The following is a 19,788-nucleotide window of genomic DNA, read 5'->3' on the forward strand; positions in this document are numbered from 1 at the left end:
ATCAAGAGAGAAAGGCAGTTAATTAAATTTTTTTGAAAATATTTTTTTCTACCAATTCCCTAAGGGGGATTAATATTTCCATACGGATTACAATCCCTTTGGTTTGTTTTTTTTTCTGTAAAAAAAAATCCCTCGTAACTCGATTATCGTTATTTTGCCTCAAGGGCAAATTTTATTTGTTTTTATTTGCCTGCATTCTGCTTCGATTGCTATTATCCTCGGAAACCTTTTATATATATATATATATATTTATTGTACAGAAAAGAACAATCAAGACGCGCGGGTGAATGTGTTGTAGACTTTTCTTATTTCACCTTTTTCTTATTACCAAACGAATATAACAGATCGATAACTTTTCTTGTTCAAGCTTTTATAACTTTGCTTCTTTAAAAATTTAACATTCAATATAGTTTCTTGCACATTTCACGAAGCTGAAAAGGAAGTTTTTAAACTCGGCGAGTTTTTTAAACTTCAAATTAGACTCTGAATATAAAAGTTCCTCTTTTTATTGGAGAAAAAAGAAGAGAGAAAGAGAGAGAGAGAGAACATTTTAAAAAGAAGAAGAATTCTTTTTGATTGTCCCAACACAAATCATGAAAAAAAAGAAGAAGAGAATGATAACACATTTTTTCCTTTTTTGTAGCAATTTAAAAAGAAATTTAGTTATAAAAGTTTAATACGCGATCATCGGAAACTCATTTTCCATGGAATATAATCATGGAAAATACTTTTTTCATTTTGAAAATTACCATAAAGATAATATATTTTTCTTTTAAAAATATTATTATTATTATTTATGAAGATAATATATGTACCATTTTTTTTTCATTCAAACTAAATATAGAATTTAGAAAATTCTTTCTAAAAAAAAAGTTAATTTGATAGCTAAAAATTTAAATTTTATCTGATTGAAATAAAATTTTACACGGCGCAAAAAAATATAATATTTCGAGACAAATAAAATATAATTGAATTTAGTTATTTCCTCTATGCAATATTTATTTACAAAATAAATAATTTAAATATTTATTATTTCAAAATATTTAAATATTTAAATATTTATTAACGTAATATTTAAAATAAGTCGAAATTATTTTGCAAATTTTATTACCTGGAGCTCCGAGTTGATTGTGTTTACATTGAAAGGACAAAAAGGGGATATAAACTTACGAAGGACATTAAACAATGTGATTTGAAAAATTCCTTTATTCAGTTGTAATTCGTGTATTGACCTGTTCAGTTTAACGGGAGTGTAAATTTTACTAAAAATTTTAATTCACTTTTTTTAATTTTGCATTCGAGAGTGTTCGAATCATTTAATTCGCGAAACGAAAAAAATTTTAGTATTTTTTTTCTAATTTAGTACTTAAATCATTTTTTACGGGAGTGTTCGAAATTCTTAAAAATCGCGATCGCTTATTAAAAAAACTAGTAATTTTTCAATTATAATTATATTTAAACGTGCGTTTTCGGGAGTGTTTGAAATTTTTTTAAATCGCGTGTGTTTTCAGCAAACGTTATCATCAGTTGCAGATTCTAAGGTTAGAGATATAAATAATAATTGTACAATTTTTGAAATTAATTTTTCTACCAAAAAAAACTTTGAAAAGGTTTTATGAAAAGTTTGTTAAATGCTGTAGTGGAAAAAAAATTTGTTTTCTAAACCAAACTATTATTTTTTTTTTTAATTATAATGTTTATAATAAAATTTTATAATTAAATTATAAATATATAATAAAATATTATAATTAAATTATAAATATAATAATTATATTATAATTATACACCGAAAAAAAATCCTCTTGTTTCAAGAGGATTCCTCTTATTTCAATGCATATTTTCCTTTAGTATATGCTGCAAAAGGATGTCCTCTAGGTTTAAGAGGATTATCCTCTATGTAAAATTATTCCTCTTAATTTAAGAGGATACTATTATTTTAAGAGGAAAATATCATCTTAAAAGGAATTCTAAAATAATAAAAATGCAATCATCTAATTTGTATGTCATGGATATAATCTATAAAATTAAAAGGAATATATATAATAATAATAATAATAATAATAATAATAATAATAATAATAATAATATATATAATATATAGAATATATAGAATATATAGAATATATAGAATATACTATATACTCCCCTTTTTTTCACACAGAAATTAAAACTTTTTCACGCATGATATGGGAAATCCTCTTAGAATTTAGAGGAATATTTTTAAACATAGAAGATTATTCTAAATTCTAATTCTAATTTTTATTCTAAAAAGATTATTCTGAATATAAGAGGAATGCTCTAGAATAGTCCTTTTGTTTCCATCCTCTTGAAATTAGAGGAAAATATTCTCATTTAAAGAGTAATACTCTTGTTTTAAGAATAAAATTCAAGAGGATTCTGTAAGAGGAATTTTCCTCTGAATATAAGAATATTTTTTTAGGTATAATTTTTGGCAATTTATATATTAAAAACTTTCATTTTTAAATTTTCCGTGCAAAACGGAGGAAAAATAAAATTAAAAAAAAAAAAGTAATTTAATCGAAGTCGTTGACGAAAGGGGTTGTTTAGTGAATCGCGAGTGTTAAGCGATATCTTGCCGAACAGTTTGCCGACAAACGAGTTCCTAATTACTTATATAGTGTTTGCATCGTGGAAACAGGATGAGAACTGAATTCTCAAATCAGGTGTATATTATATGTGTACTTATACATCACATCAACACTCGGGTGGTCTTTCTATATACATATATATATATATATATATATTTACGATTGGGCACACAAGGTGTAATTAAAGAGCCATAGTAACATCCGCTTAATTACTTTAACTTAATTGACGCATTGTTTGTTGAATCAGGTATGCCATATTAATTACTATTGTACATTTCACGTAATCTTAAAAGAATTACCATTGAAAATTGCGAAATATCTTAACAAATATTTCGCAAACATATTTTATATTACACCTGATAAGATATTTTCGTTGATGGAGATTAAAAAAAAAAATATTAGCTTTCTTTCATTATTTATCGTGGTGATGTAATCAAAATTTATTATTTCATAAACATTTATTCCAATTTTTTTTTTTTCCATTTAGAAATTTTATGCTCTCGAAAAAATAATTTATTACCTTTGAAAAATTCGAATTTATTTTTTATGAAGTCTAAAAAGAATTTAAAAAAAATATATATATTCCCCGAGGATGGATTTATAAAAAAAAAAATTACAAAAAAAAAAGTTTAGAAATATGATCAATTTTTTTGGATTTAATAAAAAAAAATTCTCGAATATCGAAAAAAAATAATTCCAAGGTGTGACTCTGGAGGATAATAATTATAGATACTTATGGAGGATTATGGATATAAGTCATTGTCGTCGAGGATTTTAATGAGAAGAAATCTATTGAGATGAATAAATTTATCGAAAATTTATTTTCCGATTGGATATAATGGAGAAATCGCGTTCTTTAAATTAAATGCAATCAAAGTGGAATGAAGGAAAAATTTCCTTTCTCTCTCTCTTTTTATTTAATCACAAAAAAAATTTCTGTTATAAAGTAAATTGAAAATGAATTATATTAAAATATGGAAATTCTTCTAGGAGAAATTAATTATGAAAAATTAATTTTTAAAATGGATTTTCTTTTTTTGGGAAAAATATTTCAATGACAAATAGAAAATAAGTAGTAAAAAAATGTTACTAAAAATTAAAAGAGAAAGGTTAAAAAAAATTAATTTTTTTTTGTCTCTGATTTAAAAAATTTGAATCGCATATATAAATTAACATTAGGTACGTGATTAATTTGCGAGTTTTCGAAGGTAAACTTCTCTCATGTAAATTTAATGCTTTTCAACATTTGACAATTGATTAAAAAAAATAAAAAGACCTGTTAATAATGGAGTTGAACGTAATGAATCGGCGAAAGTAAATTATTTCATCGACAGTGAGCTGCTTCAATGCATCGAAGGAGAATGAATCGAGAAATTGAAAGGAGAATCAAACAGAGCAAGAGAGAGAGGGCGAGAGAGAGAGTGAGAGAGAAAAAAAAAGAATGGCAAAGAAGCAAGAGTGGCTTGGCTTTTCTGGCATTAAACGTGGCCGCAGAGCAAAACCACAGTTGCTATTTAGAAGCGTTTGTTTGCACTTGGTGATGAGCTCCAGGGACAATCGAGTGGGATGCTGCCGCTGCTTCACGTTATTATTACTTCAGGATATGAGTTTACTTACAACTTTGTTGAACACACAGTTAAAACTGAGAGAAAAAAAAAATCTCTCCATCTTATTCAAATTTTTTTTCCATTTAGATTTATTAATAACTCAAAAAAAAATCTTTCCAAAAAATTATTATTATAACTTTACTTATTACTAAAAACAAAAAAAAATTCATAAAAATTATATTGTTTTTGGCTAAAAAAAAAAATTACCGCTAGAAAGGATCGAACCGAGGATTTTTTTTTATAAGTCCAAAGCTCTAACCACTGGACTACTTATTTTCGTAATTTATTTTGTTAGCTTTTTTTTCTCCGAAATTTTCCTATACGGTACAGTTATAATATTAATTACAATTATCAATCGATTAAAATAATTAGTACATTAAAAAAATAATAATTTTAATTTATAATAATTATTATATTAATTTGTGAGGAATGTCTTGTTGGAAATATGAAGTAACTCAAAACGGTTTGTTCCGTCACGATCGCCTCGTCGAGTCCTGAAATTATTGATTCGTTCCACAGTCTACTCGTAACCCCCCCTCCCCTCCCCCTCTTCGTCGCGCCTCACTCTCTCTCTCACCCCCATCTCCCCCCTAAAACAACCCTTTCCATACTCTTTCTCTTCCCACGGCTATATCTCTCTCTCTCTCTCTCTCTCTCTCTTTCTCTTTTCATTCTATATAGACAATCCTCAAACCACGCATTCGACTTCCGATTCAAACTTTACAGCCCCCCATACGTCTCAATTCCATTTTCCGTCGAAGTCTCTTGGAGTGTGAGGAAAAATGTGGAAAATAATATATAAATATATAGAAACGCCTGAGGGTGAGTTGATCCAAATAATATCCAAGAGACCTCAAGGAAAATATCTTGAAGAAAAACCAAATTTTCGTCGCAAGTTTAATTTTATCTTAAGAATAATATTCTTTTTATTTATTCTCAATTTTTTTTTATTATCTTCTAACTCTTAATTATTATTACACTGTAAAAAAAGGAGTTGAATTTCAACTCCTTAGGGGATCAAAGTCCCACCCTTTTGGGAGTTGAAGCGAAGGGAGTTAATTCATTACGAGTTAATTTTATGCCTAGGGAGTGAATTTTAAGGAGTTAATTTAATTATTAAACTCATTTTTTGAGTTGATTTTTAACTCCAAAAATTTAAATCCCAACTCACGGTGTTGTTAACTTCTTAATTTTTTTTTTAAAGTGATATTTATTATTAATAATTTTATTATTATTTATTGTCCAGTTAGGAGTTTGATTACTTTAGGTTTAGTTTCAATGCCACACCTATTTTTTTTAAATTTGGAAATGGAATTTTTTATAGTTTTCTACATTACCGACCGTTTTGATAAACTACATGTTACTACAGCGCTGACAGAAAGAAAATTGAGTTTTTAAGAAACTATTTTTTCTCTCTTAATTGAATTATTTTTTTAAAATCATTATTACGGAGAAATTTTTTGAAAATAAATTCGGTAGCAGTGGGAATCGAACCCGGGTTCGCAGCGCAGAAACGTATAATCTAACCAACTGATCTAAGCAACCGAATGAATAATTTTCTTGATATTAAAAATAATACCCTTCTTTTACGAACATAAATGTTTATTAAACAAGTGGAAATAAATAATAATAATAAAAAAATAATATTCTTTAAAGAATATTTAAAGAATATTTAAAGAATATTTAAAGAATATTTAAAGAATATTTAAAGAATATTAAAAGAATATTTAAAGAATATTTAAAGAATATTTTTAAAGAAATCAGTTTTTGAAAATGTTTTCAACTAAATGTATATAAAATATTTAAAAAAAAATGCATCAGTTTGGTTCTCTCAAATATATATTTTTTTTTTTTGGAGTGGTGGTAGTGGTGCTCACCAATTTTGGCTGGAAGCCAAGATCTTCTCTCGGACTTGTATGTGCTTTAATATGTACTGTCCCTTCCCTTCACCCCTTTTCCCTCCTCTATGAAATATCACAACCATTTACGAAGGGTTATACATTATATAGTCGAGCAGAACTTCGGCGCGTGCTCATAAATTTTCGATTTCTGTCCTATCATCGTAGCAAAATTTCCTACACTTATATCCACAAATCGAAAAGAGTTTCATATCGTGCGCATGAATAAATAAAACCCCCTTTTTTTTGCGTTATAAATTATTTAAACGTTATTTTCCATTCTCAATTTAAATATATTAATTAATATGTTATTTTACAAAACTTATAAATTGCTAATTTATTTATTAAAAATTTCGAAATGTTGTAAAAATAAAAAGTAATAATAATAATAATTTTATTTTGAATATAATAATTATAATATATAATTACAGAATAATTTACCATCCTTGCATTTATGAAAACATTTTTTTTTCAACTTTTAGTGAGAAGAAACAAATTTAGTAATAAATAGTAAACTCGACCGTGAATATAATTAAATTTTTTTTTATGGAGGAATTATTTATATAATTACTTTTAAGTAAATTTCACGTGTACTGAAGCTGCGCGCAATAAATTCGAATATGGATAGTAAATTTAAAGCCCTTATACAATATATTTTTTTGAAAAGATTGATGCCTTTATGCGCCAATAATAATAAATTGAAAACAATGTTTCATTACTCGGTGGAAAGAAAAAAAAGTTTTTATATATATATATATAAGTTACGTTCTTCCAATTAGTTTATGAAATATGAACCAGCCAATTAATCGGTTAGACGATGGGATAACGTTTCTGATGATTAGTGCTTCAATGTGTTTAGTCAAAGAAAATTGATACTCAACAATTAATGATGATAGCAGCACTAAAAAAAAAAAAAAAAAATTATTAACAATCCTCTTCATTCTTTACACGTTCCATTAATTTTATATACTCTTTTCATAATAATATATAGTTTATCTAATAATTTACGTAATAATTATTTTAAAATATTACTGTAGTAAAGTATAATTAAATAATAATAATTTTGATTTTATTATTATTGTTATTACTATTATTACTATTATTACATTTTTTTAAAATTATTATTAATTTAAAAATTAATTAATTATTGATTATTAACTGTATTTATATTGAATCAATAATAATACTAATAAAAAAAAATATATTACAATTATTTTGTTGCTTGCAAATTTTTTACGTTAAGAATTATATTATACGTTTTTGTTTATTGATGGAAAATTATATTTTATTTCATACGATTCATTATGTTTATTTATTCATTATCGAAAAATGATCGTTAAAAATTTAACAACTCCATTAGCGGCGATATTTCATATTAATTTGGAGTTAATGAGAAATAGCAGGAGTTAAATATATTATGTGAGTTTATTATATATATATATATATTTGGAGGGAGTTGGGAAATTCTAATTAAATAATTAATTAAGACAAGAATGTGGAAATTGTGAAAAGAAATTGAATGTGCTCGTTAATATTTTATAATATAATCAGAAAAATGGATTTTGATAAATTAAAAAATTAATAATTTAATAATAAATATAAATGTGAAATAAAAAATGAAAAATAAAATTAAATTAAAAATTAAAAATTAAAAATAAAACGTAAAATAAAATATAAATTAAAATAGATAATAAAAAATAAAATTAAAAATAAAATAAAATTTCTTTCTTTCTTTGTAAGCCCGTTTACATGTAAATAAATAAATAAATAAATAAAATAGAAAACAGAAAATAAAATAGAAAATAAAATAGAAAATAAAATAGAAAATAAAAAATAGCAAAATAAATAAAATATAATTTTAAAAAAATCTATAAATTAGATATAATATGCTGAAAAGTAAATAGAGGAAAATTTCTCACGAATAGCTTAATTAGCGCCTAATACGGCAAATGTAGATAAGCGGTTGCGGAAAACCGCGAATTGTATGGTGTATATAAGAGGGAGAGGGGGGGACAGGGAATAGACAACTGAAAGGAACTTAAGAACCACTTTACACCATTGTCTCTGATAGTGGACACTTGTGAACGCTTGTTGAGCACCAAAGGGAGAGAGAGAGAGAGAGAGCTATTTCTTCGATTGGTATTCTCGACAAGACCGGTTAACTTAACCCGATCATTTTATATGCTGCGCCTAAGATTGCGCAACAAGAGAGCACCAGACATATTGTATCGACTTTTTAGCTCTCTCGCGACTAATGCATTCTTGAAGACGTTGAATGCATTGCAATTTACGCGACTTTCTATTCTTCACAACATGAAAGATGTACCATGATATTCTCATCAATGTCTTTTTTTTTTTATTATTATTATTATTATTATTATTATTACTAATTCAAAATAATCAACATTTTTTATATTTAAATAATAACTAAATAATTAAATAACTAAAAACTAACTAAATAACTGAATAATTAAATAAGTAACTATATAAATAACTAAATTACTAATTAACTAAATAATTGACTAAATAAATAACTAAATTACTTATTATTTAAATAAATAACTAAATTACTAATTAACTAAATAATTGACTAAATAAATAACTAAATTACTAATTAACTAAATAATTGACTAAATAAATAACTAAATTACTTATTATTTAAATAAATAACTAAATTACTAATTAACTAAATAATTGACTAAATAAATAACTAAATTACTAATTAACTAAATAATTGACTAAATAAATAACTAAATTACTTATTATTTAAATAAATAACTAAATTACTAATTAACTAAATAATTGACTAAATAAATAACTAAATTACTAATTAACTAAATAATTGACTAAATAAATAACTAAATTACTAATTAACTAAATAATTGACTAAATAAATAACTAAATTACTAATTAACTAAATAATTGACTAAATAAATAACTAAATTACTAATTAACTAAATAATTGACTAAATAAATAACTAAATTACTTATTATTTAAATAAATAACTAAATTACTAATTAACTAAATAATTGACTAAATAAATAACTAAATTACTAATTAACTAAATAATTGACTAAATAAATAAATAACTGAATAATTAAATAAGTAACTACATAAATAAAAAAATTACTAATTAATTAAATAAATAACTAAATTATAATTAAATAAATAACTAAATAATTGACTAAATACATAAATAATTGACTAAATACATAAATAACTGAATAATTAAATAAGTAACTACATAAATAAAAAAATTACTAATTAATTAAATAAATAACTAAATTATTAAGTAATTAAATAAATAACTAAATAATTGACTAAATAACTAAATAATAATAATATTCTCAAAATAATTAAAATATTTAAATAACTCATTCATTTTTGGCGAATATAAAAATTAAAATTCGAAATTTATTTAATATTATATTAATAACTGAATTATAATAATAAAAAATATTCGAAAATTTTAATTACATAACTTAAAAAGTAAATTTCTTTATCATAGTGTAATTGCAAAATTGTTAAAGTCTTATATATAAGAAACTAAGGGAAATTAATTATAAAGTTTCATTACAACCTTTCTTGGTTATTTTAATTAGGGGAGCTACTTCGAGTAACTGAAGAAAAGTTTTAATTGAAACTTAGAAGTTACAATTCATATTGATATAATAATAATAATAATAATAATATATGAAAAGTTTTTTTTTTTTTTTTTATCAAATAATTTTTATTTAGAAATTATTTTTTTATTTATGTGCATTTATATTTAATTATAAATATAATACAAAGCACACATAATAATAAATAATAAATTTTATTTTATAATAATAAATATTTATTACTTTGTGAAAAATAAAATTTCTAATAATATATCACTTCAAAGCAGGGGGTGAAATTTTTTTCCCATCAAGTCTCTTGATGTATTGTCTATTTTTAAAATTTATTTTTCAAGCAAGTATGTGTCTGCTCCATTTATAGTATCGATATTTACTTGAGTCTTTTTTTCTTTTTTTTTTTTTTCTCATGAAAATAGCAGTCACTTCTTTTAATTTTTCTCTCGAAATTTATCAAATTCCAAGGAGTAAATAAAAAAATATATTTTTTTAATTAAAAATTTTATTTATAAAAATTACTTCTAAATTAATAAATTTAAATTAATAATAATAAATAATAATTTTATAAATAATTTTATAAAAAATTTAAAAATAATTTTATAAATAAATTAAAAATAATTTTAAAATAGATATTCAATATTAAATAGTAAATAATATTAATACATAAATAATTTGAAAATAAAAAAAAATTTTCGTAATTCATAATTTAATTTTTTTATATTAAAAATTAATTATTTTAAATAATAATGGTAAACAAAATCTTGTCGTATAAATATGCAAAAAAAAAAAAATTTTTTTTAAGTAGGTTTTCCGGTTAGAGATTAGTTAAAATATAATATGAGAGGTAAATAACGTTGACGGTGGTATGTCCGGCGTTCCAAAGTAATTATAGATTAAAATGTAGATTATTTTTAGGTTAATAATAACTTCTATAATAACGCAAACGACCTCGATTGCAAAGTAGCCATTTATATGTCAGAGGCGAAGACGAACGAGTTCTAGAAATATACGGCAATGTAGAAAGTTTCGGCTAGGCGTTTATTTTCCATCTTTATGAAAAAATTTATGAATACATTTATCACCGCGGAATTATTTTAGCAAAAAGGAAAAAAAAAAGGTTTTTTTTTTCTTTTCTTTTTTTTTTTTTGTTATTTTCAAGGATTTATTTCAACTCACATAAATTATGTTTCTCATTCACTAATTTCGCGTGTTTCATTCCAATTATATATACAGAAATTTTTACATATTTTATAAGATATTAATAATAATTATAAGAAAAAAGATGATGATAATAATAATAATAATAAAATAATAATGACGATAATAATGATAATTAATTAAAATTTGTTCATAATTATTTGGAACTATTTATTAATTATTTGATATGTTGAACTATTTGTTTTATCTGAATTCTGATTAAGAGTTAATTTTTGTTACTGATATTAAAATTGCAAGAATTTTTTAATCTTTTGTCTGACTAAAAAGATTTTTTACTACTGATATACTATTACTATAAATTTTTTAAATATTTGTCTGACAACAATTGGCTTTTACTACTAATTTTTTTAATTTGGAACAGATTAGGTATGACTGTAACGGACCTTTACTACTGATTTTAAAATTAAAAGAGTGTATGAAAAATTTGTCTGACTAGAATGTGGTTTTACTACTGATAACAAATTTTCAGAAGTAGGATAGATTTTTGTCTGACTTAAACGATTTTTACTACTTCTATTTTTATAACAAAATATGTATTTGACTAAAAAGGCTTTTGACTACTTATATTTTTATTTTACAAAATGTTTGTCTGACTAAAAGGGCCTTTTACTACTTATATTTTTATTTTAAAAAATGTTTGTCTGACTAAAAAGGCCTTTTACTACTTATATTTTTATAACAAAATATTTGTTTGAGTAAAAAGGCCTTTTACTACTTATATTTTTATAACAAAATATTTGTTTGAGTAAAAAGGCCTTTTACTACTTATATTTTTATTTAAAAAAATGTTTGTCTGACTAAAAAGGCCTTTTACTACTAATATTTTTATAAAAAAAATTAAGTCTGACTAAAACTGGTTTTACTACTGACATTAGAAATAAAAAAAATAGTACAATTTGTCTGACTGGTACTGATTCTAACTACTGATAATAAAATTATAACAATTTGTCTGACTGCAACTGACTTTTACTACTAATATCAAAAATTAAAAGAAATTATAACTGTCTGACTAAAACTGACTTTTACTACTGTTATCAAAAGTGAAAAAAATTAAATCAAGTTGTCCGGTCAAAAATGAATTTTACATTAAATTTACAAAATTTCGAAAAAACATTGTCTGATTAAAACGGTTTTTACTACTTACACGAAATTTACAAAAATTGAGAAAATTCTTGTTTCAATTCAATTAATTTTTTTTTAGATACAAAAATTATAAAAAATATTCATAGTCTGACTGGTATTGACTTTTACTACTGATATTCAATATTATAATTATTATTATTATAGTTAAATTGAATCAATATTTAGTTGTTATAAATAATTTTTTTTCTTTCTGTAAATTTTCAATTAAAATTAATGGTTAAAAAAAATATACATTCAGAAAAATAATTTGTTTAAAACAATTGGAAGTTTTGTTGAATCAATCAAATGAATGTATATATATGATTCAGTTAAATGTTTGGTTTTATCAATAAAAAGTTTATTTGTCTAATTAAAATTCTTTCTTCGTTTGAAAAAATTAAAATAATACAAAAACGTTTATTTATAGATCAAATATAGATATTTATTTGAATTAGACAAATATTTATTTGAATTAGACAAATATTTATTTGAATTAAATAAATATTTATTTGAATCAAACAAATATTTATTTGAATTAAACAAATATTTATTTGAATCAAACAAATATTTATTTGAATTAAATAAATTTTGTTTAAATCAAATTTTTGGTTGTATCAAATAAATTTTTTTTTAAAATAACCAAAAAAATGGAATTAATACAAAAAAAATTGTATATTTGGTTTAAAAAAAAAGTGATTTTCTATCGGTGGTATACACATGTTTAATATGTTCATGTTTGTAAAAGAGAAAGACAGAGTTCGGATAGTAGAAGAGAAAGGGGGTAGTAGATAAATGTGAGCTCGAGCCTTCGTGATAAAAGTTGGACAAACTTCGTTCGTATCTCCTAATGAAAACGTATGCGTAATGTTCGTTTAATTTTCCTGTGGCTTTTAGCACACGGTCATATAATGTATTCCTCGTTGGCGAGAAGCAATATAAATGTTAGTTGAGTTAACGTTTCCCCTTCCTTTCAATAGGGGTGAAAAAAAAAGTTTTGGGGGAGGGAGAAGGTAAAATAAAGAAGGGATGAAAATGAAATATACCTCAAGGTGGGGAGGGGGTAGGAAGGAGGTTATCTTTCCTGTTGAATTTACTCTTGTTAGACAAGTTTATTTAAAGAGGAAAAAAAAAATGGGAGAATGAATTTTTTTTTTTCATAGTAAAAAAAGAAAGGAAATAAACCAACGTAATGGAATCTCTTTACTTGGTTCATATTCGGGATTATTGGATGCAAGAGAGGAGGGATTGGGTATTTTTTTTTCTCCCTTTATTGGCACTCGACCAGATAAATTTATACGAGCTTTCCATAAATTAATGTAATTTATGTTTTTTTTTATCTTTTTTTCCTTTTTTTTTAATAATTCACGATGGAGAATTTTATTACAAAAATTTTTTATATAAATGTTTGAATATTTGGATTTATGTTTGAAAAAAAATGGCAACTCGCTTTTATATGCGAAAATTTATATATCGAGCTTAATTGAATTTTACAAAAAAAAGAAATTAATCAATTTTATCGGCATGGAATTTACTAATTTTAATTATAATAATGAATAATTTATCAGGATTAAGAATTTAAATTGTATTTTAGTTTCTATTTATAATTTTGAAAAAAATAATTGGAAATTATTTACATAATTATAATTTATAAAAATGAAAAATCTAATAAATCATATTTACGAGAGTGAAACGTGTTATTAATAATTAACATAATATGAAAAGATGAGGAAATACCAAAATGGTAATTTCATATTTAATAAACTTATATTTCAATATTTGCAATTTATTAATATTTAATTAGCGCTATCATAATTAATATTATCTATATACGTATATATATATATATATTTCGTAAAATTAAATGTAATAAACTTCATTTTCGATTCCAAGATTTTAATAATATAATAATTAAATGTTAATTGATATTAAATTACTTCATTAAAGTTAAATTTTAGTTTAATAAAATTTAATTGTAAATTGAAATTATATTTATATGATTATATTTATTACTTTTTTTATTACATTTTATAATTAAATTCTTTGTTATAAAAGTGATAAAGAAAAATTTCATTTTAATTCGGTGGTTTTTTTTTTTTATTATAATAGTTTCAGCAAATTGAATAGAGTTTTCTCATTTTGAATGTTTGGTGATTTATTTTAAATATGTTGTTTATAATAAATATTAATAGAGTTTCTAAAATATTTTAATATTTGCATCGCAGTATGATTGTGAAACTTTATTCATATTCTGTGTTCAATTTTGAAATGTGTTTTCCACCTCTATATAATTATTTCACTTCATCTTCAATCATTCATTGCTTTCCACCCCTCACACTCATTTCAAAGTCAGCAATTAACTGCAATCTGCATATTTTAGTGTTGAGAGTGTTCCTATACTTCTCTCTCTAGTTATACGTCAATTTAAAATCGATTTTAATTTCACTGTGTATTAAAATTCACCCTCATTTTAGTTTTCCTCCCTTTTTTTTTGATTATATTTATATTTAATTTTTCACTATTATTAATAAAATTTAATTTGTCTTTAAAGTGACGTTTCATTTTTAATAATAGAAGTAAATTTTTTATTATTATTATTATTTAAATGAAAACGTAATTTAATTAAATTGACATTTTATATTTGAACTTAATCTTATTTCTGCTTGTCAATTTCATACAAAAGCAGTTAAAGTTTGTTCACCCCCAGACTAAATATATATATATAGAGAACGATTTAATGTCATTATATAAAGTTTCCGCCTTTTTAATTAAATATCCGATATAATGTTGTTATTATGTTAACCAAATTTTAATACATATTTAATTTATCATCATCGTGAATATTAAATTTCTTTTTTTTTTAATGAAACAATATTTTTATAGGAGAAATAAATTTTTGTAAATTTTATATGAATTCGAAATTTTTTTATTGAAAATAATTTTTTTTTTTTTTAAATCAAGTTTGTAGTTGAAAAAACATTTTCTTAAATTTTTAATTAAAAAATTATGCTAAATTGCGAAAACTTAATTTGAAATTAAATGCGTTTTAATTACAGGAGTAATTAAAGATTCTGTCTATTTTACTTACAAGAGAAGTTTACTCCTACTCTATATCTGTGTATATATATATATATATATATATTTAAGAAGCGAAGTCAAGAGTGAAGCGTAATTATATTCTTCGAATTACCTTTTTAATCAAGTATTTAACAACTTTTTTTAAATTATTCACCACCCGTTTATAATAAATAAGTTTTCTTGTCCTTAATTTAAATTTATAATTTTCAATTTATAATTTTCAATTTACAATTATAGTGGCGTCGGAAAAAAAAAATTTTCTCATTTACAAAATTATTATAAATATTTTTCTATATTTAACAGTAAATAATTGAAAAAAAATCCGTGCGTCATTTAAACAAATATTTTTAAAAATAATTATTCTTTTTATACTCATTTTAATAATAATAATAATAATAATAATAATAAAAATAAATTTTCGCAATAACCATTTATCAAACTTTCTATATAGTTAACCCTCTTGCGGATCAGTGATCTGCATTTTAAGTTGCAGTAATAATAATCTGACTTAAATTTCTAGACTCGATTATGAGAGAATTCTCAGTATTAAAAGCGACTTATCCCTTTACTTTCGAAATCATCTTTATTCATATATGCGAAAAATGAGGCGAATGTAATCGGATCGATTTCGATTTTATTAAAATTATTATTATATATATTTTTTTTTTTTTTGATGAAGAAATTTTGAATTAATTAAATTAATTATATATCATAATTTTTATATCTTAATTTTATTTTAAATAAATTATTTTTAAAAAAATATTTTTTTTTTGAATAAATTCAAACGAATTAAAATAATTATTAATAAAATTGAAGTTAAATTAGTGTTGAGTTAATGAAATTGTTATGGGAAATGTTATCATTAAGGGTTTCTTGATTTAAGAGGGGGATAAAGACAAAGAAGGAAAGTGTGATTGAGAAAGACAGAAGGCTTGTAAAAGACGAGGGGTGAATTGTGTATTAGAGGGGGTTGAAACTAAATGGAAAGCAGGACGTAGTAAACCCCTTAATGGTCTGGTCCTTTGTAAGGTGCTTGAAGTAATTTAGATTATCAGTATTGCCAACGGATACACTAAACGAATATATACATACATATATATATATATATATATATATATATATATAGCTTTACACTACTACTAAAGTTTGCATTTCCTTGTCAACTTTCTTGATTGCTTTAAGATTTCATTAATAAATATCAAATGAAGATTATATCAAAAGGATCAAAGCAGAAAAAGATTTTTTTTTAACTAATTTTTTTTCTGCATTTTTATTATTTTTTATTTTTTTTATTATTTTTTTTTATATTCAAAAATCCATTAAATTTTTGATGAAGAAAAAGAAAAATTGCCATATGCTAATTTCTTTAATCCAAAAACAAAACTCTCCGGTTTTCTTTTTCTCTCGACAATATGCAAATAATTCTTGTCAGAGTAAATTGTCGAACCATTTTTCTCGGGTATTGTCAGGCTTTATTTTATCATATATTTGATATTCCTTTTGATTTTTATCTTTTTTTTGTCACGCATATATATATATATATTTATAATCGAATACTTTGACAATCAAAACGAAACGAACAATAATGAAATTTTCTGTATTCGCGTAAAAAAGTTTCTGAAAACTAATAAAAAAAAAGAAGAAAAAAAATTCCATACTTTTTTATATATATATGTATTTTAATTTGAACTCAGATTTATAGATTTTGTTTTTATTCATTTTGTGAATAAAACGTAACTTCTGTGTATCTACGTATAATAGAATTTTTATTTCAAAAATCTCAAAAAAAAAATATCATTTTACGCAAAAATAAATTAAATTAAAGGATAAAGAAGAAAGAAATAGTGAAAATAAAAATATGCAATTTAGCTGAAAAGGAAGAAAATTGTGTTTTTGTATTTTCTGAGTTAATCTCCGCTCTTATAGTATTCGAGACTGATCTCAATTGTGGGAGAAAAAAATCTCACCATCTAGCGGCGTAAGTGTGGAACTATAGGAAATTTTTTTTAGTTCCACACTTCCGCCGCTAGATGGTGAGATTTTTTTCCCCCACAGTTGAGATCAGTCTCGAATACTATAAAGAGCGGAGACTAACTCGCAGAAAATACAAAAGCATAATTTTTTTCCTTTTCAGATAAATTGCAGTAATTATTAATTTTCACTATTTCTTTACTATTCTCTGATTTAATTATTTTAATTTCCAAAAATTCTTTTTCTTTTAGAAAAAATTGTCTTTAATATAATTGTAACTGTACTATTAAACTCTTTGGAAGTGAACTCGATTCGATTATATATATATGATTGAAATAGGGAAAAATAATTCTTTTACCACTACAACCATAAAATTATGAGTTTATATACATAAAGGAGAATTTAAGTTTCTGCATATATATATATATATTTGTGTGTATGTATGCCTTAAGAGACGCCTGGGATCTATGATACTAAATGCTTATTCAATGCCGACGAATGAATAATGGGTTGCTAGTGAAATACGCTGGGACATAAATATTGTATTTGGAGCGCTATATATTACCTGCATCGAATACATTATCCGCGTGTTCTGTTCTGTTCTGCTGCCTCCTATCTGATTGAGATCGTTGCCATGGGAATGGACGACTTGCTTGTATTCGCTTTTGCGTTTGAGAGTTGGCCATTTTCTGGTTTATAAAAGATACTATATACTCGATGTAATACACAAACCAAAAGGGAAAAGAAGAACCTAACTTTCAAGGACGCGAAATATCGCGAACACTTATATGGTCTAAAATACTATATGTATTTGAATTTCTATGTATATATACAACCCCCGAAGAGATTACTGATTCCACTATTATATTTACTTTATACAGTTTCGATTTTATAATTTTATTTTTTGGTTCCGAATATTTTAAATTTTGAAAATCTGTTATTAAATTCGTATTTAGCGATCCCGAAAGCCCGTGAGTAATAAATTTCAAGCAAATCGAATTTTTTTTTCATCAGCCATATTGGATCCGCCATTTTGAATTTTGACTTTGAATTCGTGATCAGCCTCCTTTCATTAATTGATATATTCAATTTTTTTTTAATAATTATTTATTTTTTGAAAATTCTCTATACTTAATATATATATATATATATATATATATATATATATATATATATATATATATATATATATATATATATATATAAAGAATATTTAATTATATCAAATAATTGAACCTCTTTGATCATGGAACTGGCAATTAGTGTCTATAATTAATCTTATTTCGCGAAAAGGGTCTCGTTTATCATTTGAAACATTTTGAATTACAATTTCATTATGCGCATATGTATAGATGTAAGTCCTCTCTCAGGATAATTCAATTCCCATCTTTGTAATATTATTATCCTTTTATAATAATTTAAAAATAATAATTATTGTTCTAATAATAATTATTATTATTATTATAATAATAATAATAGTAATAATAATAATTATTATTATTATAATCGTAATTAAAACAACTGTTGTTATTAATAATTATGATAATAATAAAATTATAATTAAAATTTTAATCGCTATAATAATAATTATAATTGTTATTTAAATACGGAAAAAGTGAAATATTCAACGATATCGAATTTCAAAATTAAATTTCTTGTGAACTACTTTGAAACGAACATTATTAAACCTGAGAGTCTTATCTGAAATCCTCTTTCGCCTCTGAAATTCAGCATATTTTACAAGGCTATTTTTCATTCGTCTTCTAAATTGTCATGATGAAAATTCATAAATTCAATGAAATTCAGAATAAGAATAGATTTTTTTTCCTCCTCCTCCTCTTTTTTTTTTTCTTTGTGTTTCTTTTTCTTCAGCTAGGATTTCTGGTATCTTTTTTTTCTCTCTCTCTCTTGCCCCTTGTCAATTCTCTCTTTTTCAAATTTTAAATAACATCATTGAATTTCAAAATATCTCTTGCAACTGTCTCTTTGCTTGACCTACTACATTTTGATAATCTACGCATTAAAATTCAATTATATAAGTATATATCAATTTTTTCCCCCTTCTTGAATTTCATTATTATCAATACGCATTTGTGGAGGAAAAAAAATTTTTGCTTTTTTTTTATTCATTTTAAAATTATTTGCTTACTAAACAATTTTTGTAAATTTTTATTTTAAAAATAATATTTATAATTATAATTTTTTTGTATGTTTATATACGAGATAATAATTAAAAAATTTCTGTTTCAGTGGTCAGAGTTCCCGATTTGCAGTGAAATCCACACTTCGATCCGCATTAAGGTAAGTTTTTTTTTTTAAAGCCGAAAATAATAATTCAAAAATTGAAGCAGTATATAAAAATATTTAATTAATTATAATAGTAAATAAATTATAAATTATTAATTATTAATAATAAATTATTAACAATTAACTTGAATTATTAATTATAAATTGTTAATAATTAATTGTTATGATAAATTATTAATAATTTATTAATAATTTATTAATAATTTATTAATAATTTATTAATAATTTATTAATAATTTATTAATAATTTAATAATAATTTAATAATATATTTTTAATAAATTATTAATAATACTAAATAATAAATTAAACATTTTTGTTATGTAAAAAATTCGGATAAAAGAAAATTCTATTAAAATTCTTT

General features: G+C 22.9%; 2 protein-coding genes across 4 annotated transcripts in view; one reads left to right on the plus strand and one right to left on the minus strand.

The window, feature by feature from the left end:
- LOC127290520 (TOX high mobility group box family member 3-like) overlaps positions 1 to 19,788 on the minus strand; it is a 228,154-nt gene that overhangs the window by 107,533 nt on the left and 100,833 nt on the right. The gene's annotated exons all lie outside the window — the stretch shown is intronic.
- The window catches only part of LOC127290524 (odorant receptor Or2-like), a 169,461-nt gene continuing 151,067 nt past the window's right edge, over positions 1,395 to 19,788 (plus strand). The window contains exons 1-2 of the mRNA XM_051319151.1: positions 1,395 to 1,541; positions 19,369 to 19,419. The gene's annotated coding sequence lies outside the window, so the exon portion shown is untranslated. The remainder of the gene's footprint in view (positions 1,542 to 19,368; positions 19,420 to 19,788) is intronic.

Source organism: Leptopilina boulardi, unplaced genomic scaffold (assembly GCF_019393585.1).
Source record: "Leptopilina boulardi isolate dan_hultmark-lab unplaced genomic scaffold, ZJU_Lbou_2.1 LbouV2_70, whole genome shotgun sequence".
In the NCBI taxonomy this organism is placed as follows: Eukaryota; Metazoa; Arthropoda; class Insecta; order Hymenoptera; family Figitidae; genus Leptopilina; species Leptopilina boulardi.